Source organism: Lutra lutra, chromosome 7 (genome assembly GCF_902655055.1).
Source record: "Lutra lutra chromosome 7, mLutLut1.2, whole genome shotgun sequence".
Classification (NCBI taxonomy): Eukaryota; Metazoa; Chordata; class Mammalia; order Carnivora; family Mustelidae; genus Lutra; species Lutra lutra.
In genome coordinates this window covers 76,296,580-76,303,612 of record NC_062284.1, presented here as the reverse complement: position 1 = coordinate 76,303,612, position 7,033 = coordinate 76,296,580, and the positions used below count along the sequence as shown (strand labels likewise).

The 7,033-nt window shown below is 36.7% G+C and overlaps 1 pseudogene; it reads left to right on the top strand.

Annotated features, from left to right (window-relative positions):
- The first annotated feature begins 728 nt into the window (after nucleotides 1–728).
- On the top strand, nucleotides 729–828 carry LOC125105805 (uncharacterized; annotated as a pseudogene).
- Nucleotides 829–7,033: the final 6,205 nt, after the last annotated feature.

Sequence of the window (7,033 nt, the reverse complement as noted above, 5' to 3'; positions counted from 1 at the left end):
TGAAAGGTGGCAGAGAGGATAACTGAATAGATGGAACAAAGCCACATGATTGTGGGAAAAGGCAGTCCTGGTGAGGCCGGCAGGCAGTGTGGTATAGTATCTTCGCCCTGCTGGTCTTGCTGCTTTCGGACTCCACAATATTCTTGGTATGTGCTGCTTGGGAGAGTTGAAGGGAGGAGCAAGTGATAGGACATTCTGTAGGTCTAGCCCCACAGAACAAATGGAATATGGTTATTGTGTGAAAAAAAAAAAAGAGATGGAGAAGAGTTATGAAATATTTCTATTTCAAGATCTACAATTATGTAGACATTTATTTTGCCTTCCATCCCAACATATATTCTACTTCTGTAGTTTATCTGTAACTTTGGGGAAAATTTATTTTGTTTATCGCATCTGCCTCTCACCTCCCGCTCATCCTGCGGTTCACACCCAACCCAAGCCATGGCCACCTACACCCAAATGTCTTCTCTCTTCCTATCCTTTTTTCATGTACTATTCTATGGCTTTCTATTTCCATCATGTGAAAATTGTTCCACTTTCTCACCAATGGGCTCTCCACCTTCTTCTGCTCCAACTTCATTTTTTAGAACTCTCAGTTGACAATACAGACAAGTAGGTGGAGTTATTGCATTTTGTTTTGGTAGATGAATGAGTAGAAATTCTAGAGTCTACAACAGGGCCTGTGAATTGAACACAGGGTCAGTCACTATTATTTAAAATAATGAATAGTGCTCACTTTGGTAACACATAAACTAAAATTGAAATAATACAGAGATTAGCATGGCCCCTGCACAATGTACAGTACAGGATGACATGTACAGTAATAATACAATATCAAAAGAACTAGATTTTCATTTAATTGAAGGCAACTCTTTTAATAGAGCTGCCCAATGCAGAACAGGCCAGGTTTTTCTTTCAAAACATGCAAGGTTTTCATTCGGGTCACCTACTTCCCAGTTTGTTATAGTGGGATTACTGCATTAGATAGGCAGTTGGTTTGAACATGTCTAAAATCTTTCCAAATCTTAACAGTTTATGACCATTGGATTCATTCTCTGCTTATCACTGAAGCTCATTCTTATGTCTGCATTGCTTTTTAAGAAGTCAACTTACCTATAGTAAAGTGATTCACTTTTTAAGAAGATACTAGTTCCATATAAAAATCAAAATAATTTCATCTTTAAAAAAGTCAACCTGCCTAGGTATTCAACCAGCTTTTGCCAGAGGGGGTTTTTTGAAATGAGCTGAGACAGAGGCACATGACTGCACAGGCGTCTAGCACAGCAAGGGCAACCAAGATGAGAGGCAACTTGCACAGCTGTTCAAAAGAAGGGAGAAGTACTGGTTCCAGGCCTGCTCCAGAGAGCTCAAAGGTACTCAGCCCTGGCAGAACAAAGAACCCCAGGAGGGAAGCTTTGCTCCAAAAGGGAGGTTTTTTTTCTTCAGGAGAAAACTGTTCCAGGAAAAGGAGACTGGCTGTTTCAAACTCAAAAAAAAAAAAAAAAAAAAAAAAGGGCTGATCTCATGGCTCTGAGCAAAATAGTGAGTAGAAAAGAAATATTAACTTGAATCCAGCTGAGAGAAGTGGATCAAAGTAAACCTACTGCATATCTAGGAAGAGAAATGACTGTTTCTTCTACTTAGCTTTGGCCTGTTTTTCCTTTGTTTTATATTTTGTATTTTTTCTATTATTTATGGTTAATAAATATGCTTTGAAACTATAGGCCCTTTTTGTTTGTTTTCTCTGTATCATTCATATTTAACCCTAGGAACATTTATAGAATGTGTCTTATAGAGCAGACACTATGTAAGTTGCACTAGTTTAGAAATAATAGGACGTGGTTCCTTCCCATGCAGGAGCTTTGTGGGATAGCCACACAATTCATGGTAATAGCAGGGAGTGGTTAAAAAGTATAGGTTTTGGAATAATATGGGCTAGGATTTAAATTCTGATTATATTATTTCTTATCTATAAGGACAAAGAAAGGAGCACCTGGGTGGGTCAGTGGGTTAAGCCTCTGCCTTCTGCTCAGGTCATGATCTCAGGGTGCTGGGATCAAGCCCTGCATCAGGCTCTCTGCTCAGCAGGGAGCCTGCTCTCCCCCCACCCCCCCTGCCCACTCGTGATCTCTGTCAAATAAATAAAATCTTTAAAAAAAAAAAAAAGGACAAAGAAAAGTGAAATGAGTTCTAATCTTCAATTCCCTTATCTGTAAAATGTGGATATATCTCATGGGTTGTTGTGAAAATTAAATGAGATTATGTATGTTATTGACTGAATTGGATCCCCACACCCCTGCAAGCATAGTTGATATTTTGAAGCTCTAATTCCCAATGTAACTTCATTTGAAGATAAGGTCTTGAAGGATTAATCCATTTATTTGTGGGGAGAAAAGCAGAAGTATTTCTAGCAAAAAACTTGAGGAAACATACTTGGGAGATTTCATTCATTAAATTGAATGCTAGAAGACATGGTTGGAAAGATCCAGATCTCAGTTGTGAATGTTAAGCTGAATTGATATCTCATTTCCCTCTAGTTCCATTCTTTACTTTTTCCTGTCTTGCTTGCTACTTCATAAGTTGATTATAAGGACTGTAAATAGAAGTTCTTATGTTTTCTGGCTTTTCAAGCTGGTGGAAAATGGCAAGAAAATACCAGAGGGGAGTGGAGAAAGAGATCAAGCTATGTATTCCTCTGGTTCCTTCTCTGGGAGGTAGTCTCTAACTGACTGTGTCCATTAATAATCACTACTACGTATAACCTGGCCTATTCTAAGTCTCTTTATTTCTAGGTTTTAGTAACCTCTTCTTTACTTTGTTACTTTGGGCCTAAGGGTGGCAATGAATCTTCCTTGAGAATCCCAGATTCTTGTGTTGTTCCTTTGTAATTTTCCATGTCCTGTCTATACTATTGTGATTCTTTCTTTTGAAAAAACACACAAATGAAAACTTTCCTAGAGTTTTCCTGATTTGAGTATAATCTGTTTCCTGTTAGAACTTTACTGATGAGTATTGATTTCTGTATTAACACCTGACTCATTAATTAATTCATTTATTCTATTGTAAACATCTGTTGAGTGCTCATAAGGGTCTGCTAAATGCTATCTCTGGTCTCATGGAGTTTAAGGTCTGGTGTGAGGGGCTCCTGGGTGGCTCAGTGGGTTAAGTCTCTGTCTTTGGCTCAGGTCATCATCTCAGGGTCCTGTGATCCAGCTCCACATCGGGCTCTCTGCTCAGCAAGGAGCTTCCTTCCCCTCCCCCTCTGCCTGCCTCTCTGCCTACTTGTGATCTCTTTCTCTCTCCGAAAGATAGATAAAATCTTTTAAAAGTCTCATGTGAGATATATATACAAGTAAATAGCAATAACAAAATAGCATACTAGATGTTAAAATGAAGAAGGCTTAAAGTGCTTAGGAGTACATAGCAATGATGCCTGACCTGAACAGGATTTGAATAACAGTATGCAATGTGAGATTGGCACAGTGGGAGATAAGAATACAGAAACTTAGTACATAACAAATGGTACTACATTTTAGGAATGAAAATGGATGACAGAGAGTGAAACATTGAAGATCTAGCTATATATATTTTGTCTAAAGAATTAGTCACAGAAACACTATGGTGAGAGTTGTCCATAGCCTTGGCCTGACCAGATTTGGATATGATCCTTGTCTTAGGTAGACTTAGGGATAATCTGACTTCATTAGATGAAATTAATTTTGATCCTTTCTAAAAAATTGAGGTAAAATTGACATACAACGTTATATTAGTTTCAGGTGTATGACATAATGATTTGAAATTTGTATATATTGTGACATGATCACCACAATAATTCTAGTTAACATCCATCACTATACGTTGTTACAGATTGTTTTTTCTTATAAACTTTTAGGATTTATCCTCTTAGCAACTTTGAAATATGTAATACAGGGGTTCCTGGGTGGCTCAGTGGATTAAGGCTCTGCCTTCGGCTCAGGTCATGGTCTCAGGGTCCTGGGATGGAACCCTGCAGAGGGCTCTCTGCTCAGCAGAGAGCCTGCTTCCTCCTCTCTGCCTGCCTCTCTGCCTACTTGTGATCTTTCTCTCTCTCTGTCAAATAAATAAAAAAATCTTAAAAAAAAATATGTTATATAATACTCTTAACTGTAGTTGCCACGATGCACATTACATCCCCATGACTTATTTATTTTATTACTGGAATTTTGTAACTTTTGACTTCCTTTACCCATTTTGCCCACCATTCACCTCACCCCCAGGCAACTGCCAATCTTATGAGCTTTCTTTCTTTCTTCTTCTTTTTTTTAGATTCTAGATATAAGTGAGATCATATACTATGTATCTTTCTCTGTCTGACTTATTTCACTTAGCTATAATGCCTGAAGTTCCATCCATGTTGTTGTAAATGACAAGTTTTTGTTCCTTTTCTATGGCTGAATAATATTCCGGTGTGTGTGTGTGTGTGTGTGTGTGTGTGTCTATGTATCACCTCTTCTCTCTCCATTCATTCATGGATGTATACTTAAGTTGTTCCATGTCTTGGCTATAGTAAATAACACAGCAATGAATATGGGGGTACCTGTATCTTTTCAAGTTGGTGTTTTCATTTTCTCCAGATAAATACCCAAATGTGAAATTGCTGGATCATATGGGAATTTGATTTTGAGTTTTTTGAGGAAACTCCATACTTTTCCCATAGTAGCTGCATCAATTTACATTCCCATCAACAGTGCACAAGGGTTCTTTTTTCTACATCTTTACCAACACTTATTTCTTATCATTAATAGCCATTCTAACAGGTATGAGGTAATATCTCATTGTGGTTTTGATTTTAATTTACTGGATGATTAGTGATGTTGAATGTCTTTTCATGCACCTATTGGCTATGTGTATGTCTTCTTTGGAAAAATGTCTATTGAGGTCCTCTGCCCATTTTTTAAAATAAATTGTTTTATATTATTGAGTTGCATGAGTTCCTTATATATTTTGTATATTAATTCCATATCAGATATATGATTTGCAATTTTTTTCCCATTCATGAGGTTGCTTGTTCATTTTGCTGATAGTTTCTTTTGCTGTGCAGAAACTTTTTAGTTTGATGCTGTCCCACTTGTCTCTTTTTGCTTTTGTTGCCTTTGCCTTAGCATCAAATTTCAAAAATCATTACTAAGACCAATGTCAAGGAGATTATCACATATGTTTTCTTCTAAGAGTTTTATAGTTTCAGGTCTTACGTTCAAGTCTTTAATCCATTTAGATTAAATTTTGAGTGAATTTTTGTGTATGGTGTAAGATAGTGGTCCAGTTTCTTTTCTTTCTTCATTTCTTTCTTTTTTTTTTTTTTTGGCATGTGGCTGTTCAGTTTTCCCAACACCATTTATTAAAAAGACGGTCTCTTTTCCCATTGTATATTATTGTCTCCTTTGCCATAGATTAAGTGACCATATAAGCGTGGGTTTCCTTTTGGGCTCTCTATTCTGTTTTATTGATTTATGTATCTATTTTTGTGCCAGTACCATACTGCTTTGATTACTACAAATTTGTAGTGTATCTTGAAATCTGGAATTGTGATACCTCCACTTTTATTCTTCTTTCTCAAGATTGCTTTGACTATTCAGGGTCTTTTATGGTTGCATCCAAATCTTAGGGTTGTTCTAGCTCTATAAAAAATGCCTTGGATTTTTGATAGGGATTACATTGAGTCTGCTGTTTGCTTTGGGTAGTAAGGACATTTTAACTATGAATTCTTCCAATCCATGAGCACCAAAAACTTTCCATTTTTTTGTGTCATCTTCAATGTCTTTCTTCAGTATCTTATAGTTGTCTGTGTATGGGTCTTTCCTCTCCTTAGTTAAATTTATTCCTAGGTATTTTATTCTTTTTGATACAATTGTAAATGGGATGGTTTCTTCACTTCTCTGATATTTCATTACTAGTATCTGGAAATGCAACAGATTTCTATATATTGACATTGTATCCTGAAACTTTACTGAATTTATTAGTTTTAATAGTTTTTCAGTGGTGTCTTTAAGGTTTTCTACATATAGCATCATGTCATGTGCAAATAGTGACAGTTTTACTTCTTCCTTTTTTCTTCCTTCCAATTTGGGTGATTTTTATTTCTCTTGTCTAAGTGTCCTGGGTTGGGCTTCCAGTACTATATTGAATAAAAGTGCCAACAGCAGGCATCTCTGTATTGTTCCTGATCCTAGAGATATAATGGATGACAGAGAGGGAAACATGATGGCTATAGGTGTACACATTTTGTTTAAATAATTGGTCACAAAAGCCCTATGGTGGGAGTGGTCCATAACCTTGTCCTGAACTGATTGAGATATGGTACTTGTCTTAGATGGATTTTTGGATAATATGACCTCATATTTGATGAAGTCATTTTTGGTTCTTAATTGTTGAAGGAGATCTAGACAACAATATGTAGTTGCAACATGTGACTGGAAGTCATCTTGCTTTCAAATTTGTCTTCTGTACCTCAGGAATATTTTGATTTCCTACTCCTAATTGTTTTTCTCTTTTCTCTTTTTCATTTAAAAATTTCTCAAATAATTGATGTATTAGTCAGGGTTTTTCAAATAGAACCAATAAGATGTAGTCATAGATTCTTATTTTAAGAAATTGGCCGCTGTATTGGGTCAATAATGGGGCAGCTTATAAATCTAAAATCTGGAGGACAGACCACCAGCCTGGAGTCCTAGAGAAGAATTAATGTTTTAGTCTAGAAGCTAAAGGCAGACCAGAGACAGAATTTTTTTTCCTTTTCTCTTAAGGCCTTTGGTTGATTGGATGAAGCTCACTCACATTAAAGAAGATAATCTGGAAACTAGAGAGTATCGGGGCTAAGTGAAATAAACCAGTCAGAGGAAGGCAATTATCATATGATTTGACTCATGTGGAATTTAAGAAGCAAAACAGGAGCATAGAGAAAGAGAGGGAAAAATAGAGCAAGACATAATCAGAGAAGGAGAAAAACCATGAGAGACACTTAACTGTAGGAAACAGACTGAGGGTTGCAGGAGGG